We start from the raw sequence: 25,494 nt of genomic DNA on the forward strand, positions 1-25,494 counted from the left end.
TCACCATGCCACACATCCATGTATGTAAAAGGTTTGGATCCCAATCACACTACAACAAAAATCACTTTAGACAACAACATAAAATTATGATCTAAATTATAAAAACCATGGCCTAAAGATTAGACCACATTTTTTTAGGTGTGGTATAGGTGAGTGTGGTTATAGGTAATAGATAACGGTTTTTAGTACGACAATGTTTTTGAAACCGTTGCTTAAAATCCTTAAAATAGACAACAATTTTTCAGGTTGATTTTAGACCTCACTTATATTTTTAAACCACATTTTTACTGGTTTTGTCCACATAGTTTAAAACAACAGTTGTATAATCATGGGCTTTCATGATATTAATACAAAATTTATAAAAATGTTGTTTATTATATGTTTAGGCCACATTTATTTAGTCGTTATCTAATTTAGTGTGGTCTAAACTACAAAATGTTGTAGTGTCAATTTTTGAGTTTTTATATATTAAGGCACAATGATCATAAATTGTTCTATCTAAGACATATTATTTGCTTTCCGGCCATAAATCTAGCCACTCTTAAGATACAAAGATTCTATCCAATCTACTTTTCATAGTCCCATTGGCTCTATACCGTGTATATTTTTGTCCAACCATAGATATGTCTATAGGATCTACATTCTATAAGAAAAGATTAAAATCACTCACCTCTCTTTTACTATACCCTAACTCAGACAATCCTTTCCTTTCTTCTGGCTTTCTAATAGCACTAAAATCTCCTACCATACACCATATCCTATTGTGGTCGTTGTTCCTACATCTAGTTATTTCTTCCCACATTCTTTTAAAAACTTTTCCTATTTTTTATTTTAAAAGTGTGAACTTACTTTTACATCATATACTCAGTAACCATCAACACCATTATTTGCATAGTTATGCACTCATTCTACATAATTATTTCCCCATATTATTTGACAATTCCCAATGGTTATGTGGCCAAGTATCTCTTGAATACATGGCATATCTATCATTTCCTTTACAATTATGTCTCCCAAACATCTACCTTTCTCCATTCCTCCTAATCCTCAATTGAAACTTACAATTCTCATTTAACATTAACATACACCCTTCTTTTTCCTTTTTTATTATGGTTATTATCCCTCACTTCCATTTCCTTTATTCATTCGATATCTTCACCTAAATAAGTAAATCCTGCACTTTTTCCTATATTACATAATATAACCGCTTGATCATAACCGTTATAGACGAATCAGAAATGGAGGCGACAAAAGTGGACGAAGCAGCAGTGGAAGATGCCATGGAGGAGAGAAATAAACCCTAAAAATTGAAAGTGCTCCAATGGAAACACGAAGCCCATATTTGTTTTCCTCGTTATGTCGCACATAGTGCTTCGTTCCTTTTTGCCTTATTCACTCTCACATTTAAGGATCTAGTCGTGCTGCATCTAGTATAGGTTTTTAATACTTTATTACTTTTGTTGATGTAGTATCTTGAGGTGTTTGCAAGTACGTATATCGTCCCAAACTGAGAGGAAAGATACTTCGATGCTTGAGTCAAGTTGGTGAATTCATAATTAATTACCTTTTGAATAGTGCTATTTATATTATATTAATAAGCTTTTACCTCATATTAAATATGGACCATGTAAATAATTACTTTTTGTTTAAGATTCTATCAATCTATTTTACATGATAATCTCTGTAATTATAGTTAATCCTCGTTGGCATAAGCTAAATGCACATGCCGACATGGTGCCATACTATCCAAGATAGATTTCGTGTTGATATAACATAATCTAAGATGATTATGGGTCCATATAATACACCTCTAAAAAAATATGGAAATCTTAGTTCATTAATACCTCTAAAAAAATGAGAATCTCACTTCATTAATATTTTGGAGTTCGATAACATAGTACTCATAGCACTAAAAAGTATAACAGAATAATGTTTTTCATAACCGAAAATTAATTACGTACAAATTAAAAACTAAAACTTTAGAAAAACAATATAGCAGATCCTATAAATTAGGGGTGGGCAAAAAATTTAATTTTCTTGATCCAATCCACTTTTGCTCCAATCCACTCCATTTATAATCCATTCTATTAAAAATCTAATCCATTTAAAATCCATTTAATGGATATAGATTCCAATCTAATTTACATTTTATATATCTTATGGATTGGATATCCATTTTATAAATCAAGATTTTTAAATATGGATAATCCAAAAAATCCAATCCAAATTTTCAATTTAAATTTTTAGTTGGGTTAGACTAAAGGTTGAGATGAACTATGCTAAATTCAGACTTGGATGGGCCTTGCTCGACGACCTATACGGATCGGACAGGCCTGACAAACTGAACGAGTCGATCAGGCCCAATGACCTGATGAGTCACGCGGACCTGAAAACCCGAATGGACCAGGCAGAACCAATGACGAAAACAGGTCAAGCAGCCCAAAGACCCGAACGAGTCAGGCAGGCCCAAAAACCTGAACAGGCCTGACAACCCGAATGGGCCCGAAGACCCGGATGGGCCGGACGACCTGGCGACCCGGACGGGCCCGACGACCCGTATGGGCCCGACGACCTACACGGGCCTTACGACCCGGATGGGCACGACGACACGAACGGGCCAGATGACCCGAATGGGCCTGACGATCCGGACGGACCTGACGACTTGGACGACCCTGACGGGCCTGGCGACCCGGACGAGCCTGACGACCTACACGGGCCTTACGACCCGGATGGCATGATGACGCGAACGAGCCCTACGACCCAGACGGGCCCTACGACTCAGACGGGCCTGATGACCTTGACGTACCTAACGACCCAGACGGGCCCCACGATTCGAACGTGCCCGACTATTTGGACCTGTCCGTCCGGGTCGTCTGGCCCGTCTGGGTCGTTGGGCCCATTCGGGTCGTCCGGCCCGTTCACGTCGTCGAGCCTGTTTGTGTTTTCGGGCCCGTTCGGGTTGTCCGGCCCGTTTGGGATGTCGAGCCCGTTCGGGTCATCGGGCCCGTCTGGGTCGTTCGGGTCGTCGGGCCCGTCTGGATCGTCTGGGTTGTCGGGTCCGTCCGGGTCGTCGATCCCATCCGAGTCATTCGGGCCTTAATGACACAAGTTTTAAGAAATTCAATTTAAATTTCTTTTATTAAAAATGGATTCTGGATTTTAAACTTGATCCAAATATTTGGATTGAATTTAAATCTTGATCCAAATATTTGGATCTAGATTCTAAAAAAATCCAAACTACTTTTGCTAAAAAAATGGATTTGGGTCAAAAATCTAATCCAATTATTTGGATATAAAATGGACGTGGATTGGATCATTAAATATCCAATCCATGCCCACCCCTACTATAAATTAATTTTAACATGTGCATAACTAGTTTTCATTACTTTTTTCTTTCTTTGAAGTTCTTAGGAAGAAAGCTGAACATACATTTCCGTAGTTAATAATGCATAACATCTTTGAAACTTTGGTCTTTAACCTAGCAAACGATGTCTTATGATTCTGTAGGTATGATTCATACCAGATCCTGTTTGAATATCTACGTTACTAAACTTTGAATGGAGATGTAGCAGGATATGATGACGTGTAGTAAACATTTTCCTCCCAACAAAACTTTGAAAACCAATGGTGTGAATCTAGGAAACTTGGTCGAAGGACATGGTGGATCCCACTTTATTCATAGTTGCTGTCATACAGACTCCTGAAATTTGTCTTTTATGAGCCAAAAGGTGGACTTGGAAATCATTGTAGATGTAGGGTATTGATTATTGATGCTTCTAATAATCAAGTGATTAACTCATTAATATGTGTTTAGGTTCCTTAATGAACTGCATCTTGTTAAAGACCTGATTGTAAAAGGAAGAACTTTCCCATAACAGAAACAGGCTTATAATTAGGCATATACTTAGATCCTTTGTTATTCTTCAGTGCTGAGTAATATGGATGACTCTAAGGAATATATTGATGAAATTAGAGTGGAAGATGCCCAGCATGTTAGTCTCTCAATCTGCAGAACAAAACCCAGAAGAGCCAAAGTGGCTAAGAAAGCAAAGCAGAAAAAATTATCAAAGTTTATGCGCTGCACATGCCATCTCAAATGTTATAATCCACCAAGGTTAGTCTTTAGCTTCATTTTCATTGCTTTCTACTGCTTTTATATATATTTTATATGAACTCCAAACACAAACGCACCAAACCTAATTATTTTATTTTATTTATCTGCCATCTCAAGCTGAATAAAATAAGATTGAATTGAACAGTTATTATATAATTATCATAAAACGTCTTTAACAGTAGCATGATTTGCTTCTTTTCATTTTTTATTGTACCCTCTGTCATCTAATTTAATTGGTTCAATTCAAATGCCATGATCATATTAAAAATCTTATTTATCTTCATATCACGGCAAGAAAATCCTCAACTTCAATATTTATATACTTTATCATGTGATAGCAGATTAGGGCCACCTCAAAAGATTCAAATTTCTTCCAACTTGTATTTGTTTTGTTAAAAAATGTTTGGCAGAAACCCTAGTTATATATGATATTAATTAACTGAGAGTAAAAGAAGTCTTCTTTGTATTTTGTAGCCTCTCAACTACTTCAAATGAGAAAGACTTGAACACCATAATCCCATGGCATGCCATTTTTGTGTTTCTTGATCCAATACTCCTCGGTGTGATGCAAGTGGAGTATCAAAACAAGGAAGAATCACCCTTTGCTTCATACCCAATTCAGAAGCATGTTTTCTTGACAGCCATCAGCATATATGGTGCGTTACTAGGAATCAAGATTCATACAAAGACCTTCGGTTGGTACCTAGAAAACATCATAAGCTATGGTCTTCTCCTGTCTGGAGTGTTTTCTTCTGTGTCCCTTCTCTCCATCTTACTGCAGCAACAGCTCTTGTGGATTGTGCTCATCATATGGGGATCTGTACCACTAATACTATCTCATCGTATTCTTGAAAGTTCAGCTTGTTGGATGATAAAAATGGTAGCGAAGTTGTCATGGAATGTTAGTGATCATAACCCTTCTTCAGTGTGTGGGAACAGTGATATTTGTCCAAGAGTTGAAGGTATTTAAAGATCCGTGGTATATGCTTGTTAATTAAATCCTGTTAGTGAATAAATTGATTTCTCTTGTATAACAACAGTAAAATGATTGAATTCTCCAGCTTTCGAATTGATTTCTCTTCTTATTTCAACATTGAAAATATTTTGAATTGGTCTGATGTTTTTCATCAAAAGGGTTTTGGTTTTGAGGCTTTGATGAAGCACTTTGAGCAGACAAGTGCATGACAAAATATATTTTCAGATTTGCTTGAAGTACATGTACTTGTTTTTGATAATCACTGCAATTAGGATTTTTAATTCCTTGATACTAGCTTACTGTATTTATTCAAATTTTGGTATTAAAACTTGTTTTGACATTAGAAGTGAACTTTTCACATAACCAAATTGTAAGATGAAGTTTCTTCATTTATATACTATAAAATTGTCTAATCTTTTGCGATGTGAGATTTCTAATATTTGAAGATGATATTTGGTTTAAGGCTTAATAAGATAATTTAAAACTTCTTGGCTCTTCTTTAAGGATATGTTTTGTAAATCAAATCAGTTCTTATCAACATTTTAACATGTGTTGTGCAACTGAGTTGTATTTACTGGATTTGGATATTTGAAAGGTCGTGTTTGATTCTCATAAAAATGCGTTTTGGAAACAAATGTTCATTGTTTCTATGTTGACATTTTAAAATTTAATTATTTTACTTTATATGTTGCTGTGTGAGGGGTAATGGGTTCAGTATATATAATACAAGTTGCTCTAACGACACATTTATGATGGGTTGCATCACTGCAGTTATAATTAATTAGCGTTATATTTTATATTTAGGGTTGTTAGATTTAAATTGAGTTAGGTAGAAAATTGTCTTGCTGGCTTTCCTGTGTGACTCAATCTCAAAAAATACTCACAAATCACTTAAGGGTGTGTTTGTTTTCGCATGTTTACTGAATGAGAAGATGAATTTGCGAATCACCATTGTGTTTGTTTCTGTGCATTTAAAGGTATGTGAACAGGTGGATTTACATAATGTAACTATTCCCATCCTCGTATAAGTGTCAGGATTTGCAAGAATGTACTATACATGCATGAAGGAAAATGAGTTTTTGATAAAAAAAAAAAAAAAACTTTTTTATAAATTTTACAAACTTTTAATAAATAAAATTAAAATATGTAAAGGAAACAAATAAAAGAAAGAATTTTGTGTTATGTTTTATTGAAAGGAATAACATAAATATATACAAGAGATAGTATCTATGATTAATATGTACACTCCTATTATTTCTATAATAATGCAAAAACATATGCAAAATTGTTCATGGAATTCAACTATTTTAATAATTAAAATATTTTTTCATGATTTAATTTCTAACACTCCCTTCAAGTTGGGATGAATATCAAGAACTCCCACCTTGCGTTTTATGATAGAGAAAGCTTCTTTTCCCAGTATTTTAGTGAACACATCAGCAAGTTGTTCAACGGAAGGTACATATTTTGTTGCAACTGAACCATCTTGAATCTTATCACGAATGAAGTGGCAATCCATCTCTATGTGTCTAGCTCTTTCATGAAATATCGGGTTAGCTGCAATGTGTAAGGCGACTTTATTTTCACAATACAACAATGTCGATTTAAGATGCAATATCCATAAATCTTTCAATAATGATCGTAACCAAGTCAACTCACAACAAGTATCCGTCAATGCTCTATATTCAGCTTCCGCTGCAGATAGAGAAACTATCTTTTGCCTCTTTGTTCACCATGAGATGAGAGAGGATCCAAAAAAAACACAATGACTTGTAGTTAATTTTTGAGATACAGGGCAACCTCTCTAATTTGAATCACAGAAAGCACACAAAGATAAATCATTTTGTGAAGTGAAAAACAGACCTTGGCCTGGATTATTCTTTAAATATCGTAGCACATGCATTGCAAATAAATTAAGCGACCAACAACTCGCTTATACACTGATGAGTCCTTTAATAATTCCCCTTCATCAAAAAGTTTTCTATTTTGTTCCATGGGAAAATCCACGGGCTTAACTCCAAGATACCTCCATCTTTGATAATTTCCAAAGTGTATTTTCTTTATGATATGAAAATATTTTTTTTAGAACGAGAGACCTCAATACACAAGAAAAACTTAAGATCACCCAAATCTTCTATCCGAAAACGATTGCGTAGGAATTGTTTAAGACTAGATATTGCAATACCAATTATGAGAATATCATCGACATAAATCAACAAAGTTGTAAATGACTTGCTTTTTGTACATGTAAACAGTGAGTAATCTACTTTTGATTGAATAAAACCAACAACCTGAATAGTTGTAGAGAATTTTTCAAACCATTGACGAGAAGCTTATTTTAATCCATATAAGGACTTATTGAGGCGACACACAAGATTACCCCTCTATCGTTGAAAACTTGGAGGAAGGGACATATAGATTTCTTCGAAAAGATCACCATGAAGAAAAGCGTTATGGACATCAAGCTGATGAAGAGACCAATGTTGAGCAGCAACCAAAGCTAATAAACAGCGAACTGTGACCATTTTAGCAGTAGGTGAAAAAGTGTCATGATAATCGATACCTTCTAGTTGTGTATATCCCTTTGCAACAAGACGTGTCTTATACCGTTCAAGAGAACCATCAGAGTTGCGCTTGATTTCATACACCCAACGACAACCAATAGCCTTCTTTACAGGAGGAAGATTTGTAATAGACCAAGTAGTATTGGCCTCCAAAGCAACCAATTCAGATTGCATTGCCTCTTGCCAATGAGTGTGAGAAACAACTTGTTCATAACATGTGGGGTCAAGAGATGAAAATCTCACGTACAGTTCTGGAGCGGAGATTCTTTGAACCGAATGACGACCGTAACGGATGTCAGCTCAATCTGAAGGAAATTATGCAGAAGCTTTACAGAATTATTATGAGGCTATGCGACTGGAAATTGATCCCTATGATCGAAGTTATATACTTTATAACATAGGCCTTATTCACACAAGTAACGGAGAACATACTAAAGCTTTGGAATATTATTTTCGGGCGCTCGAACGAAACCCATTTTTACCCCAAGCTTTTAATAATATGGCCGTGATCTGTCATTACGTGCGACTATCTCCACTATAGAAAGAAAAAAGAAAAGAACAAGCAAATCCACAAATTTTAATATAAGAAATATAGAAATATAAATAATTATAAATAAGAAAGGCTTTCTACATATATATATCGTTCAAAACAACGATTTTTATCAGCTGTAGCAAAGAAACTTCATAGAAGTAAAAATATGAAGAAATCGATATGTCTAGATACCCTCTTTTTCTATGGATAAAAGATCTAATTGATAAAGGAAGCATCGTAAGGATCAATTAACACGGTTTTCAATCGATATAATAAAAACTGCTTCCTTATCTCATGATAAATAAAGAAGTCAGGAATCCACTTATGTAATAAAAAGGATCCCCTGGTATTTTGAGCAGCGGTGTAGTATCAAATCCCAAAGATAGAAAGTATTTTCTCTTTACTTATAAGAACTTATAAGATAAGAAAGAAAAAACTTTTACCAAGATTCTATAGAAATGAATCTATCATATATTTTTGTATATGATATATAAAATCGAGATAGTTACCTTTCAGAAAATTAGAATTAGGGCGTTAATGCCAATGCTTTATTCCCTTTTCTGAAGGTAGGAGAAAAGATAAAACTAAAAAAAAAGATGAAATTCTTTGAAATTCTTTATTTATTAGTAAAAATGAAAGTTTGAAACTCATATTAATAATTTCTTTTTTTCTTTTAGTTAACTTCAAGATAATAGAACAAAAAAAGAATTGACTACTGAGCCGTATGAGTCAGGAAATTCTCAAGTACGGTTCTAAGGAAAGGAATTGACTCACCTATTTCGACCGAGGAGAACAGGCCATTCGGCAGGGAGACTCAGAAGTTGCGGAGTCTTGGTTTAATCAAGCCGCTGAATATTGGAAACAAGCTATAGCTCTCACCCCCGGTAATTATATTGCAGCACAGAATTGGTTGAAGATCACAGGGCGTTTTGAATAAGAACACTCTGTTTCTTTTTTTTCTTATATATTTATCTATCTATATAAAGATATAGATAGATAAATATATATTGTTATAAATTCTTGTTTCTTGTCCCTATCAAATTCAAAAATCATTTCTATAGGAACGACCAATCACATAATTTAAATATATCCCTTCTAATTTTGTTCGATTTTGTCTAGTATTTCATAGAAATAAACGAGATGTGGATACAGTAGATAATTTTCTCCTTTTTTCTGTTATTTAAACTAATATTCAATCAAATTAAGAAAAGAGACCTTCAAAAAAAGAAATAAAATATAGGTATATTGCCTAATAATGAATGCTAATGCCTGCTCAATTTGAAATAGAGTACATACTTATACTTTATCTAAAAAAAAAAAATCTAAGGAATAGAATTAGAATAAAATCTGAATACATTTGATTAGGCTGCACGAAAAATTATTGAACTTCCATTCAGAGTTCCCAAAAAGGTCTTAGAAGATTAAAATAGGTCCGTTGAGCGCCTCACTCTTATGTCATAATAGATTCGAACACTTGCCCCGAATTGACTTCGAGATCATAATTGTTCTAGTGAAAAACTAAAGAAATGAAATTTACTAAGATATCCAATACATGAGAGATAGGAGAGAACAAAACTCAATAGAAACATCTCTAATAAGTTCACTAATTCTGTTTTATGTTGGCAGGTCTCTTTGTATGTGTTGTCTGGAAAGAGGAGGACTCAATGATTATTCGTTCACCGGAACCAGAAGTTAAAATTTTGGTAGATAGGGATCCTATAAAAACTTCTTTTGAGGAATGGGCAAAACCTGGTCATTTCTCAAGAACAATAGCTAAGGGACCAGATACTACTACTTGGATCTGGAACCTACATGCTGACGCTCATGATTTTGATAGCCATACTAATGATTTAGAGGAGATTTCCCGAAAAGTTTTTAGTGCGCATTTCGGCCAACTCTCTATCATCTTTCTTTGGCTGAGTGGCATGTATTTTCATGGTGCTCGTTTTTCCAATTATGAGGCATGGTTAAGTGATCCTACTCACATTAGGCCTAGTGCTCAGGTGGTTTGGCCAATAGTGGGTCAAGAAATATTGAATGGTGATGTAGGGGGGGGGTTCCGAGGAATACAAATAACCTCTGGTTTTTTTCAGATTTGGAGAGCATCTGGAATAACTAATGAATTACAACTCTATTGTACTGCAATTGGTGCATTGGTCTTTGCAGCCTTAATGCTTTTTGCTGGTTGGTTTCATTATCACAAAGCTGCTCCAAAATTGGCTTGGTTCCAAGATGTAGAATCTATGTTGAATCACCATTTGACAGGGCTCCTAGGGTTGGGGTCTCTTTCTTGGGCAGGACATCAAATACATGTATCTTTACCGATTAACCAATTTCTAAATGCTGCAGTAGATCCCAAAGAGATACCACTTCCTCATGAATTTATCCTAAATCGGGATCTTTTGGCTCAACTTTATCCGAGTTTTTCCGAGGGAGCAACCCCATTTTTTACCTTGAATTGGTCAAAATACGGAGAATTTCTTACTTTTCGTGGAGGATTAGATCCAGTAACTGGAGGTTTATGGCTGACCGATATTATACACCATCATTTAGCTATTGCAATTCTTTTCTTGATAGCGGGTCACATGTATAGGACCAACTGGGGTATTGGTCACAATATAAAAGACATTTTAGAGGCACATAAAGGTCCATTTACAGGCCAGGGTCATAAAGGTATATATGAGATTCTAACAACGTCATGGCATGCTCAATTATCTATTAATCTAGCTATGTTAGGCTCTTTGACCATTGTTGTAGCTCACCATATGTATTCTATGCCTCCTTATCCATACCTAGCTACTGACTATGGTACACAACTGTCATTGTTTACACATCACATGTGGATTGGTGGATTTCTCATAGTCGGTGCTGCTACGCATGCAGCGATTTTTATGGTAAGAGATTATGATCCGACTATTTGATACAACGATCTATTAGATCGTGTCCTTAGACATCGTGATTCAATCATATCACATCTTAACTGGGTATGTATCTTTTTAGGTTTTCACAATTTTGGTTTGTATATTCATAATGATACCATGAGCGCATTAGGGCGCCCTCAAGATATGTTTTCAGATACTGCTATACAATTACAGTCGATCTTTGCTCAATGGATACAAAATACCCACGCTTTAGCACCTGGCACAACAGCCCCAGGTGCAGCAACAAGTACCAGTTTGACTTGGGGAGGTGAAAATTTAGTAGCAGTGGGCGGTAAAGTTGCTTTGTTACCTATTCCTTTAGGAACTGCGGATTTTTTGGTCCATCATATTCATGCATTTACAATTCATGTAACAGTATTGATACTCTTAAAGGGTGTTCTATTTGCTCGTAGTTCACGATTGATACCGGATAAAGCAAATCTAGGTTTTCGTTTCCCTTGTGATGGACCTGGAAGAGGGGGACATGCCAAGTATCCGCTTGGGATCATGTCTTCTTAGGACTATTTTGGATGTACAATTCAATTTCCGTAGTTATATTCCATTTCAGTTGGAAAATGCAGTCAGATGTTTGGGGTAGTATAAGTGATCAAGGGATAGTAACTCATATCACAGGAGGAAATTTTGCGCAGAGTTCCATTACCATTAATGGGTGGCTTCGTGATTTCTTATGGGCGCAGGCATCCCAGGTAATTCAGTCTTATGGTTCTTCATTATCTGCATATGGTCTTTTTTTCTTGGGTGCACATTTTGTATGGGCTTTTAGTTTAATGTTTCTATTCAGCGGGCGTGGTTATTGGCAAGAACTTATTGAATCCATTGTTTGGGCTCATAATAAATTAAAAGTTGCTCCTGCTACTCAGCCCAGAGCCTTGAGCATTGTACAAGGACGTGCTGTAGGAGTAACACATTACCTTCTAGGTGGAATTGCCACAACATGGGCATTCTTCTTAGCAAGAATTATTGCAGTAGGATAATAGCTAGGAGGATTTGAAAATCATTATGGCATTAAGATTTCCAAGCTTTAGTCAAGGCTTAGCTCAAGACCCCACTACTCGTCGTATTTGGTTTGGTATTGCTACCGCACATGACTTCGAAAGTCATGATGATATTACTGAGGAACGTCTTTATCAGAATATTTTTGCTTCTCATTTCGGGCAATTAGCAATCATTTTTCTGTGGACTTCCGGGAATCTCTTTCATGTAGCTTGGCAAGGTAATTTTGAGACATGGGTACAGGATCCTTTACATGTAAGACCTATTGCTCATGCAATTTGGGATCCTCATTTTGGTCAACCAGCTGTAGAAGCTTTTACTCGAGGGGGTGCTCTAGGTCCTGTTAATATAGCCTATTCTGGTGTTTATCAGTGGTGGTATACAATCGGTTTACGTACTAATGGGGATCTTTATACTGGAGCTATTTTTCTATTAATACTTTCTATTATATCTTTAATAGCAGGTTGGTTACACCTACAACCAAAATGGAAACCGAGTGTTTCGTGGTTTAAAAATGCCGAATCCCGCCTCAATCATCATTTGTCAGGACTATTCGGAGTAAGTTCCTTGGCTTGGACAGGGCATTTAGTTCATGTTGCTATTCCGGGGTCCAGGGGGGAATCCGTTCGATGGAACAATTTATTAGATATCTTGCCGCACCCCGAGGGATTAGGTCCATTTTTTACAGGTCAGTGGAATCTTTATGCTCAAAACCCAGATTCCAATAATCATATATTTGGTACCCCTCAAGGAGCAGGAACTGCTATTCTAACACTTCTCGGAGGATTTCATCCGCAAACTCAAAGTTTATGGTTAACTGATATTGCACACCATCATTTGGCTATTGCGTTTATTTTTCTAGTTGCTGGCCATATGTATAGAACTAATTTCGGGATTGGTCACAGTATTAAAGATCTTTTAGAAGCACATACTCCTCCGGGAGGTAGATTGGGGCGTGGGCATAAGGGTCTTTATGATACAATCAATAATTCAATTCATTTTCAATTAGGTCTTGCTCTAGCCTCTTTAGGGGTTATTACTTCCTTGGTAGCACAACACATGTACTCTTTACCTGCTTATGCGTTTATAGCGCAAGACTTTACTACTCAAGCTGCCTTATATACTCATCATCAATATATAGCAGGCTTCATTATGACAGGGGCTTTTGCTCATGGAGCTATCTTTTTTATTAGAGATTATAATCCAGAGCAGAATCAAGATAATGTCTTGGCAAGAATGTTAGACCATAAAGAAGCTATCATATCCCACTTAAGTTGGGCTAGCCTCTTTCTGGGGTTCCATACTCTGGGACTTTATGTCCATAACGATGTCATGCTTGCTTTTGGTACTCCGAAGAAACAAATTTTGATTGAACCTATATTTGCCCAATGGATACAATCTGCTCATGGTAAAACTTCCTATGGGTTCGATATACTTTTATCTTCAACGAACAGTCCGGCGTTCAATGCGGGACGAAGCATATGGTTGCCTGGTTGGTTAAACGCTGTAAATGAGAATAGTAATTCTCTATTCTTAACAATAGGGCCTGGAGACTTCTTGGTTCATCATGCTATTGCTCTTGGTTTACATACAACTACTTTGATTTTAGTAAAAGGTGCTTTGGATGCGCGTGGTTCTAAGTTAATGCCTGATAAAAAAGATTTTGGTTATAGTTTTCCTTGTGATGGCCCGGGACGAGGCGGAACTTGTGATATTTCCGCTTGGGACGCATTTTATTTGGCAGTTTTCTGGATGTTAAATACCATTGGATGGGTTACTTTTTATTGGCATTGGAAACACATTACACTATGGCAGGGTAATATTTCACAGTTTAATGAATCTTCTACCTATTTGATGGGATGGTTAAGAGATTATCTATGGTTGAACTCTTCACAACTTATCAATGGATATAACCCTTTTGGTATGAATAGTTTATCAGTCTGGGCATGGATGTTCTTGTTTGGACATCTTGTTTGGGCTACTGGATTTATGTTCTTAATTTCTTGGCGCGGATATTGGCAGGAATTGATTGAAACTTTGGCATGGGCTCATGAACGTACACCTTTGGCTAATTTGATTCGATGGAGAGATAAACCAGTGGCTCTTTCCATTGTGCAAGCAAGATTGGTTGGACTAGCCCACTTTTCCGTAGGTTATATATTTACTTATGCAGCCTTCTTAATTGCCTCTACATCGGGCAAATTCGGTTAATTGAATTCTTTATTATATATATCTGGCAAGAATCTCATTTCCTTCTATAGGGAAGAGAAGCCATTTATACATCTAGGATCCGACTTCTATCATTGATGCTAATAGCAAATTAACCATTATGGCAAGGAAAAGTGTTATTCAGAGGGAAAAGAAGAGACAAAAATTGGAACAGAAATATCATTTGATTCGCCGATCCTCAAAAAAGAAATAAGCAAAGTTCCGTCGTTAAGTGAGAAATGGGAAATTCATGGAAAATTAGAATCACTACCGCGTAATAGTGCACCTATACGTCTTCATCGACGTTGTTTTTCGACCGGAAGACCGAGAGCTAATTATCGAGACTTTGGATTATCTGGACACATACTTCGGGAAATGGTTCATGCATGTTTCTTGCCGGGTGCAACAAGATCCAGTTGGTAAGGATTTCCAATTATCTTCATTTTTTTCATTTTATTATCAGCGATCATAGGAGGGTCCCTTTACCGTTATGTATAAATGGTTTATTCTATTTATATAGATATGGTAAAGGGACGCATTCCATCTTTGTTTTTGTTCATTAGTTATCAATTCTTTTCTTTATCGCGGAGTAGAGCAACTTGGTAGCTCGCAAGGCTCATAACCTTGAGGTTACGGGTTCAAATCCCTCTCCGCAACTTTTTGAATTTGATAAAAAAACAAGGTTTCAAGAAGAAGGGCATTATACGCAGTAAATTCTATGGCATTTTTCATACTATGACTATTAAATACATAGGGCGGATAGCGGGAATCGAACCCGCGTCTTCTCCTTGGCAAAGAGAAATTTTACCATTCGACTATATCCGCGTTTTCATTGTACTTGATATGCGATTCTATTTATACAGAGATGGGCCTGATATTCTATATAGGGATATAGGGATAATGAAAAAGAAATTTAGATAATAGATATTGTCTCCCAAATAAAATATTTTCTATTACTATTCATTTTTATCAAGAATTCCCATTTCTATTATTACATTTCTATTATTATGTATGGTTTTTTTCTATATATCTATATAATTGAATTGAAATTATCATTCTATCGAATATTTTGATTTACTTTTTTCTTAAAAAAGTAAGTTCCTATTAATAAAAAATTATATTTATCTATATAGAGATACAGATAGATATTCTATATTATTAAATACTAGACGACGTATAAATAGATTTATAGTATTTCATTTGAATATTCTATTCATATCATATTAATATGAATAGAATATTCAAATGAAATTCAAATTTTTATAGTTCATTTTTTCTATTTTATTTCTTTTAGTTTCACAATGTACCACCATATAAGTATAAGATATAAGATTTTTCCAATAGAAGAAGTTTACTCCCCCTTAGAATGTAATGTGTTATAGTTTTCTTTTTTTTTTTAGGAACTGATCTATTCCCTTTATGGCTGACAATCCGAAAGAATTCTGAGGGAGGGGTCATTTCATTTTAATCTAGAATAAAAAGAACTTCAAGAAATGAGAGAATTAAGAATACCCACTAGAAACACTAATCCAATCCATAATGATGTACCGGAAAATAGAACATTTTTGTTATTTGACCAACCTTCAGGAGAAGCAAATACAACAGGTACACTAATCAATAAAATAAATGAAATAGCAATTAATGCAAAAACAGCTAATTGGAAAGCAATAGTCATGTTTCTAATCCTCCAATTTACCAACAAAAGAACTTTACCATTTGATCCCTCAACCCCTGGATGCCTTTCTTAATATTCATTGAAAAAAAAATTTGTAAATGGAAAAACGCAGAAGGGTTTTATCATGAATTCATTGATTTTGTTTATTATCAACCCTTTTGAGGCTTGGATCGAGGATAGTTTTTTTACTTCACAAAAAGGCATGCTGGATTTTGTACCTATATACATACCGATAGAAAACTAAACCAATAAATTCACATTGAATATCTTTCCTATGGGTCGATAAAAGGGTATCAATTCAAATACTCATGGTCTACTCAGTGGAATAAAGATAAAAAAATATATATATTAGCTTTTGGAGAGATGGCTGAGTGGTTGATAGCCCCGGTCTTGAAAACCGGTATAGTTTGAAACAAAGAATTATCGAGGGTTCGAATCCCTCTCTCTCCTTTTTCTCGATGAATAGATTTGTTTATTTTCTTAGTTTCTATCGAATCTTTTTTTCGGACTGGGCTATATATCCTCAACATCCCGAAAAAAAGATTCGATAGAAACTAAGAAAATAGGAAAATAAATTCTTCTTTACGACTCGCTCTACTCAACCAAATATTTATAGTAAAAAAAAGGGATTTCTACTTCATTGGATCTCACGTCTCAATTAAGAGGAGTCATGGAAAGAACAGGTTCAAAATCGCGATCAATTCCTTTTTCAAATCCTGCGGCAGCTGCGCGAGCTCTTCCCGCGTGCCATAAATGGCCTACAAATAGAAAGAATCCTAGAACAAAATGAGAAGTAGCTAACCAACTTCTAGGAGAAACATAATTGACTGCATTAATCTCTGTAGCTACGCCACCCACGGAATTTAATGAACCTAAAGGAGCATGAGTCATATATTCTGCAGAACGACGTTCTTGCCAAGGCTGTATATCTTTTTTCAGTCTACTCAAGTCTAAACCATTAGGACCCCTTAGAGGTTCTAACCAAGGAGCACGCAAATCCCAAAAACGCATAGTTTCTCCGCCAAAAATAACTTCTCCAGTCGGGGAACGCATTAGATATTTACCTAAACCTGTAGGTCCTTGAGCAGATCCTACATTAGCCCCAAGACGTTGGTCTCTAACTAGAAAAGTAAATGCTTGAGCTTGAGAAGCTTCTGGACCAGTGGGCCCATAAAACTCACTAGGATAAGCGGTATTATTAAACCAGACAAAGCAACAAGCAATAAAACCAAAAACAGATAAAGCACCTAAACTATAAGATAAGTAAGCTTCTCCAGACCATACAAGTGCACGCCGAGCCCATGCAAAGGGTTTGGTTAAGATATGCCAGATTCCACCAAGTATACAAATGGAACCCAACCATACATGCCCTCCAATAATATCTTCCAAATCGTCCACACTAACAATCCACCCTTCGCCCCCAAAAGGCGATTTTAATAAATATCCAAATAGAATACTTGGACTAAGGGTCAAATTGGTTATTTTTCTTACATCTCCCCCCCCGGAGCCCATGTATCATATATACCTCCAAAATAAAGAGCCTTGAATACTAGAAGAAAAGCACCTATACCTAACAAGATTAAGTGAATACCCAAAATTGTAGTCATTTTATTTCTATCTTTCCATACATAACCGAAGAACGGAAAAGATTCTTCAAGAGTCTCAGGTCCCAGAAGTGCATGATAAATACCGCCAAAGCCCAATACTGCAGAGGAAATTAAGTGAAGTACTCCAGACACAAAGTATGGAAAAGTGTCTATAACTTCCCCCCAGGACCTACTCCCCAACCTAGAGTAGCTAGGTGGGGAAGCAAAATTAAATCTTGTTCATACATGGGCTTCTCGGGTACGAAATGAGCCACTTCAAAAAGGTTCATTGCTCCAGCCCAGAATACTATTAATCCAGCATGGGCTACATGGGCCCCTAATAGTTTACCAGATAAATTGATAAGTCGGGCATTCCCGGCCCACCAAGCGAAACCGGTAGTTTCCTGGTCACGACCAGTTAAAGCTAAAGTTCCATTAAAGAGCGTTTCCACGTGGTAGAACCTCCTCAGGGAATATAAGGTTTTCATGAGGCTGATCTTGAGCTGCCATCCACGCACGAATACCTTCGTTTAAGAGAATATTTTTTGTGTAGAAAGTCTCAAATTCAGGATCTTCCGCTGCGCGGATTTCTTGAGAAACGAAGTCATAAGCACGTAGGTTCAGGGCCAAACCGACTACCCCAAGAGCACTCATCCATAAACCAGTTACTGGTACAAATAACATAAAGAAATGTAACCAACGTTTATTGGAAAAAGCAACCCCAAAGATTTGGGACCAAAAGCGATTAGTAGTAACCATTGAATAAGTTTCTTCAGCTTGGGTTGGGTTAAAAGCACGGAATGTATTTGCGCCATCACCATCTTCAAATAAAGTATTTTCTACGGTTGCACCATGAATAGCGCATAGTAGTGCAGCGCCCAATACACCAGCAACTCCCATCATATGAAATGGGTTTAATGTCCAATTATGAAATCCTTGGAAAAAGAGGATGAATCGAAATATAGCTGCTACACCAAAACTTGGAGCAAAGAACCAACCAGACTGACCCAGTGGATAAATAAGGAATACAGAAACAAAAACAGCAATTGGACCTGAGAATGCGATTGCATTATAAGGTCGCAATTGAACAGATCGAGCAAGTTCAAATTGACGTAACATGAAACCTATTAATCCGAAAGCACCGTGGAGAGCAACAAAAGTCCACAGACCGCCTAACTGACACCAACGGGTAAAATCTCCCTGTGCTTCAGGACCCCACAGTAACAACAAAGAGTGTGCTAAACTATTAGCGGGAGTGGAAACTGCAGCGGTTAAGAAGTTGCAGCCTTCTAAATAAGAACTTGCCAAGCCGTGAGTATACCATGAAGTTACAAAGGTCGTACCTGTAAACCAACCCCCCAAGGCGAAATAGGCGCAAGGAAAGAGTAATAGACCGGACCAACCCACAAAAACGAAACGGTCCCTCCGCAACCAGTCATCCATAATATCAAATAAATCATTTTCATCTTTGGTAAATTTACCAAGAGCTATAGTCATAGCGATCCTCCTATTCAACTACTTCAACCATTTCCCAACACCTCATAGAGCATTTTCAGAGATGGGACGGACCTTGATCATTTATCTCTATTCATTTCTCTCTCTATATATATATAGAATATATAAGTATACTTTCCCTTGTTTTCTAATCGGTTTCGAATAAAAAATCATTTATGGGTCTATTGATATCTAGGGCAAATCCATGAACTCGATGTGGTTATTCCTTATCTATTCTTAAAAATCTTCCAAGTCATCAATCATAAAATCTGCTATGACTCCAAAATCCGATAGAAATTTTTTTTTCAGAACTGTTCAAGAAACAAATGATCCCCTGTTTCACTTCTTATACCTAGCGGATCTTCAGACATATTTCTCTCCTTTCATCAAAGAAACTTATTCTTGAAGTTTGGTTGTGAATTGACTTCTATTTTGTCTAGGAAACTACTGTAGGATCATAGGTTTTCTAAATTTCTATTTCATTTACAGTTTTTTCTTTAGTATTTCATTTTTTTTTATAAATACTATAATAAAAAGAAAAAACTGTAAATGAAAGTTTTTGTCTCATATATATGAATTGCTGGAAAAATATCGTACACATCGATATGAAAAGAAACTATTTGATATGTGAAGACATAATTTAATGTATTTTTCTATTATTTCTATAAGATTCTATCTAATCTTATAGAAATAATAGAAATTTATGGAAAAAAATATGTTTCATTTTAATTTTAAAAAACTTGTTTGGTGGAACTTGAAATTCGTATTAAGGCCCTTCTGAGTAAAGAAAAGGCATAACCTTTTTTCTTAGTTCAGAAACAAGAAGATTTCATTGGAAATATTCAGAGATTCTTAGGGAGTCTAAACGAAAAAAGTCTTAAAAAGAAAAAAAATTGTTCGAATTGAATCTTTATCAAATTTGAATATCAGAATAGTAGATATAAATATAATTCAACGGGTTAGGTCCACTTACTTTTTTTATTTTTCCATTATTGAATTTTACACTTTTTCTTTTTTATTACAAATAGAAACTTTTTCAAAATATCAAGAATCTTTTTATTCTTCCTTCAAATAGAAAGACTATTGCTTTTGAAAAAAAAGTAAAAAGCCCCTTATCGGATTTGAACCGATGACTTACGCCTTACCATGGCGTTACTCTACCACTGAGTTAAAAGGGCCCTTTTTCTTTCTTTCAATTTCTAAATAAGGAACTAGCATGACTAGTACATATATTTGTTACTGTGTATACTTATTCTATAAATTTATATAAATTATTTCTATAAATTTATATAAATTATATAAATTAAATGATATAAATGGGATTAGAATACATGTACATCAATATCTATTATTTGTATAATGACTCATCAAAGAACAAAAAATTGGATTTACCTAGTGAATAGAATATAGTTAAAAAAAGAATTGATTAAGATTGGATTTGATCCATATCAAATATATTATTTCAAAATGGATTCTTGAAGTCATTCTAATCATAACACTAAATTCTTTTTATTGATACATAAATGTACTCACAAAATAAAATATTTCATCGAAACATTGATAAAATCGAATCATTGATAAAATGGATTCAATATGTTCTGTCCCTAAACCAAATTTTTATTTTTTTATTGAAAAATTCTATTTTCCAAAGTTTTTTTCTTAGTATTAGATATAAATCTACCTATCGAATCTTAGTATTAGTAATAAATGATAGAAATGAAGTTTTAACCTCTCGTCCTTTGCAACAAACGAATCATTCCTGTGAAGAATTTTCTCTTTATTGGAACATTACTTCTTTTTTTTTCTTATTATGACTGGAATAAAAAATTTAGAAATATAAATGATTAATAAAAAATTTCTATGGAATTATGAAAGAACGAAAAATATTTTTTTTATCGAATCATATCATTATATTGACAATTGCAAAAAACTGTTCATACTATGAACGTAGTATAATGGCGGTCGGGCAAGTATGCCCCCATCGTCTAGTGGTTCAGGACATCTCTCTTTCAAGGAGGCAGCGGGGATTCGACTTCCCCTGGGGGTAGGGTGTTACGAAAGGAAGTTGATCAAAAATTTTCAATAAAAACTGAAATGTATTCTTCCTATTGTGCTGGGTCGATGCCCGAGCGGTTAATGGGGACGGACTGTAAATTCGTTGGCAATATGTCTACGCTGGTTCAAATCCAGCTCGGCCCAAGAATTTGCCGATCCACTATGAAATTCTATAACCCATTTATAGTTCTCTGGAAATGACTGATGTGCTATGATACGGAAGAATCAAAATATTAAACATATCTAAGGTTATTTCTTTTTTTTCTGTATTCCATATTTCTTTCCACAAATTCAAAATCTTGTTAATAATCGGTATTCATGTCAAGATCTGTAAGTAGAAAATATAAGGAAAAATTGAAAAAAAAATATTTTTTTTCATTGATTCAATTTTCAATCGATTTGTTAATAGAATAAGAATAAGAAACGGATTACGAGTAATTTGTGTCGATCTCACTAAAGTGGATATCGATATACATATCAATATATAAAAAAATGCGCTTTTTTCATTTACAACAAAAAGGTTCGAATCCGAAATAGAAAAAGAAAAGGTTTGACAGAAACGGTCCGTAAAAATATTTATACAGTACACCCCTTTCCCTGGGATTGTAGTTCAATTGGTCAGAGCACCGCCCTGTCAAGGCGGAAGCTGCGGGTTCGAGCCCCGTCAATCCCGTTGGATATAAATCCAAAAAAATAAAAAGAAATTCCTTTTTTGTGTATTTGTAGGGAATCAAATTGATAAACAAAATTTTATTTGGGGCCCCCCCCTGCTTTTTCATTTGTTTCGCCGAAAAAGGAAGGAAAGGGATTTTGGACTTTCATCAAGAATAAATGTTTTTTTGTTTTATTTAGTATGGATAAAAGATCTTCCTATGTTATACTATTTCATGAGTTGATTTGATAGCTCAGATTTTGTGATTCATGATATTGATCCGATTTGATATCATTGAAATCCAATTTATACCATTGTTGAAAGATTGAACATTTCTATGGGATTAAATCCCGAATTTTTTTTTAGAAATTTAAGAGAAATAGAACATAATAAAGATTATGGAAGTAAATATTCTCGCATTTATTGCTACTGCACTGTTTATTCTAGTTCCTACTGCTTTTTTACTTATAATTTATGTAAAAACGGTAAGTAAAAGTGACTAATTTCCCTGAAATATGATTTCTTCATTTTTATGAATGATTTAAAAAAATGATCGTACAATCAGCGTAATCCAGATAGTAGAAATCAATTTGATTTCTACTATCTGAGAATTGCGTCCAATTTTTTTTTTCAGATTCTTTTTACAAACAATTCCGGTATCTTAGGAAAAAAGGGGGTAAAAAACAGGAATGGTTATTACACGGTCCGCCATTTTCCATATATATATATATATCTATATAACCAGGTTAAGCGTCAGTTCATCGAAATAGAAATTTTAAGAAAAATTTGATTGGAATAGGAATCCATTTCTTCTTCTTTTTGATTCCCTTGTTTTTCTCAAAATAGGAATATGGGAATAATGAAAATATTTGTTTGATTGAAAGAGTATTTTCAATTCCTATAAGATACATAGAATACATTACACTACTAAAATATAATAGAATCAAGATAGATTTTCTATTTGAACTCAATTAATTAGTATTAGTTTAAATGAAATATTTTCATTCAATAGTTTCGAAATTCAAAAATTCAGGTAGAAATCAACAAGGTTACTTGGATCCCTTAACTCAATTTTTAGTATCCCTATAGCCCACTTCTTCCCCATACTACGAGGGAAAGGGAAAATGAAAAAACTACCATTAAAGCAGCCCAAGCAATACTTACTATATCCATGTAAATTTTGTCTCCTATCTCTATAAATATGAAGGAACTATTTCATTATTTTTCAAATTTTTATTCTATTCTTTTTTTGTATTATTCGCTAAAAATACTATACTATAATAGTGGAATTGCTATTACAGAGTCAAAAAAGGATTCTGGGCTAACATCATTCACGAAAAACAAGAATTCATTCTATTTATTAGTTATTAGAACATCTAAAAAGTTTTTTTGATTATTTTAGTAAAATCATAAAACATTAAACATAAAAAAATTATAGGAAGTTATAAGTCAATGAATGTTACTACCAGGTGGGAATATTAAGATTTCTCTTTTATCATTTCCTTAAGGATTTCATAAAAAAAGAATCAAGACAGATTCATTTGCATACTTATACTCTTCTTTCTATTTGAAATAGTCCCTTAAATGTCTCCCAATTCGTTCTCTAAAATAATTAAAAAAACTTTTTTTCTTTTCTATTCGATTTTAGAATCAAAACTTTTTAATTTTATTAGAATATAGAATATGAAAATCTAAAGAATACTTTTTTTGAATATTACGAAAGCGAATTAGCTAAATTAAAGCTATTAAATAGAATTGATCTAAATAAATAATATTGATAAAATGTGGAAGCACTCATAAACTTTAAATTAGTCTGTATAGAAGGTTTTTCTTCTGCCTTTTCTCTACCTAAAAATGGACTTTCCTATCCGACTTATTCTTAATCCAATCTAATAAAAGACCCAGTCAGGAGACAGACACTACAATAGTTGTGTAGTGAACGAACTATCATTTCTAAATTTATGGATTCCTTTTCACTACTAGAATCTTTCCTTGAATTCGAGACAAAAATATTTACAACATTTTTAAGCTACTGATGCTTATAATTTCGAATCAAACGCAATTCTCAAGACTCCTTTTCCCTCGCTTGCTTCTGTTGGAAAAAAAGTTTTCTAAAAAAACGTAATATAATCTTTCATTTACAGTTTCTTATCGATCAGGCGACACCCGGATTTGAACTGGGGAAAAAGGATTTGCAGTCCCCCGCCTTACCACTCGGCCATGCCGCCAATAAAAATATAGATATGAAGTTTTTGAGAATACTCCCCCTTTTCTTTCTATTGAAAAATTGAAAAACAATCTTGAGACAAATCGCAACCGTTAACTATTCTTTTATGAATTATTCTTGAATATTTGAATAGAAATTTTTTTTCTTAATGAGATCAGAAAATAAAAATTGATACATAACCAATCAATATTGCTTTTTTTTTTAACTTTGTTCATTCTAATTATAACAGCAACTTTCAATATATGTAAACCCTAGAATATCAATTTGATCTGTTACACAGATATTATCTAATCGAGTATCTTATCCATATCTATATAGATATAGAATACCAATACTATACGGTATTTTCAAGAAATTATCGTGCTTATTCTTTTTTACAATTTTCAATAGAAAATTTGTAAAAATTCACACAACATGTTATGTGTTTGTTATCCTGAACAAATATGACTGCAATAAAGTTAGAGACAGATCTATAGCTGCAGTTAAATATATGCATGTTTCAAAAATACAAGCCTTATTACATTACACATAACATACTCTAATCATATTCTCCCCAATTCTCTCCAAAATACTTCACTTCAAAATATATCTTTTCTTGACAATTTCGAATGGATTTTTTTTGTATCCAATTGAATTTGAATATGTAATATCATAATAATGATAGAAATGAAATGCATTTTTTTAGATTCCTAAAAAAAAGATTGAAATGCCCGTAGAAATTTCCAATCCTTTTTTAGATTAGACTTTCGATTCTATCTGTTTGTTTTGTTGCAAATTCCTTCGAAGTTGAGTATCAAATTCTAATATTTCTTTCTCTTTTCATAATAGGTATTTCATACACTAAGAAATATTTGATACACGGGATTAGGTAAGATTTCATGTAATTCAGTATAAAGAATAGAAATTCCAATATTGCTAAATGGATTCATGTGATTTGATGAAGCATGACAGCAAATCGTGGAATATTTTTCGATAAAATTCACGGGGAAATTGAAAATGCTTGGGAGTGAAAATGAAGAAATGTCTACACTACCTGGATTGAATCAGATACAATTTGAAGGGTTTTGTAGGTTCATTGATCGGGGCTTAACAGAAGGGCTTTTTAAGTTTCCAAAAATTGAGGATACAGATCAAGAAATTGAATTTCAATTATTTGCCGAAACATATCAATTATTAGAACCCTTGATAAACGAAAAAGATGCTGTATATGAATCACTTACATATTCTGCTGAATTATATATATCCGCGGGATTAATTTGGAAAAGTAGTAGAGATATACAAAAACAAACTATTTTTGTTGGAAATATTCCTCTAATGAATTCTCTGGGAACTTCTATAGTAAATGGAATATACAGAATAGTAATCAATCAAATATTGCAAAGTCCTGGTATCTATTACCGTTCAGAATTGGACCCTAACGGAATTCCGGTCTATACTGGCACTATAATATCAGACTGGGGGGTAGATTAGAATTAG

At 34.4% G+C, this 25,494-nt stretch overlaps 4 non-coding genes and 1 pseudogene across 4 annotated transcripts; 1 reads left to right on the forward strand and 4 right to left on the reverse strand.

Moving 5' to 3' along the window:
• Positions 1–15,083: 15,083 nt before the first annotated feature.
• Positions 15,084–15,154, reverse strand: TRNAG-GCC. Its single transcript has one exon. It is a non-coding gene; the product is annotated as a tRNA-Gly (tRNA).
• A 1,347-nt stretch (positions 15,155–16,501) lies between these two features.
• Positions 16,502–19,799, reverse strand: LOC114166541 (annotated as a pseudogene).
• A 391-nt stretch (positions 19,800–20,190) lies between these two features.
• TRNAT-GGU lies at positions 20,191–20,262 on the reverse strand. The gene has a single exon. It is a non-coding gene; the product is annotated as a tRNA-Thr (tRNA).
• Positions 20,263–21,738: 1,476 nt separating this feature from the next.
• On the forward strand, positions 21,739–21,812 carry TRNAD-GUC. The gene has a single exon. It is a non-coding gene; the product is annotated as a tRNA-Asp (tRNA).
• A 2,136-nt stretch (positions 21,813–23,948) lies between these two features.
• Positions 23,949–24,019, reverse strand: TRNAC-GCA. The gene has a single exon. It is a non-coding gene; the product is annotated as a tRNA-Cys (tRNA).
• Between the last annotated feature and the right edge of the window lie 1,475 nt (positions 24,020–25,494).

This window comes from Vigna unguiculata, chromosome 10 (genome assembly GCF_004118075.2).
Source record: "Vigna unguiculata cultivar IT97K-499-35 chromosome 10, ASM411807v1, whole genome shotgun sequence".
In the NCBI taxonomy this organism is placed as follows: domain Eukaryota; kingdom Viridiplantae; phylum Streptophyta; class Magnoliopsida; order Fabales; family Fabaceae; genus Vigna; species Vigna unguiculata.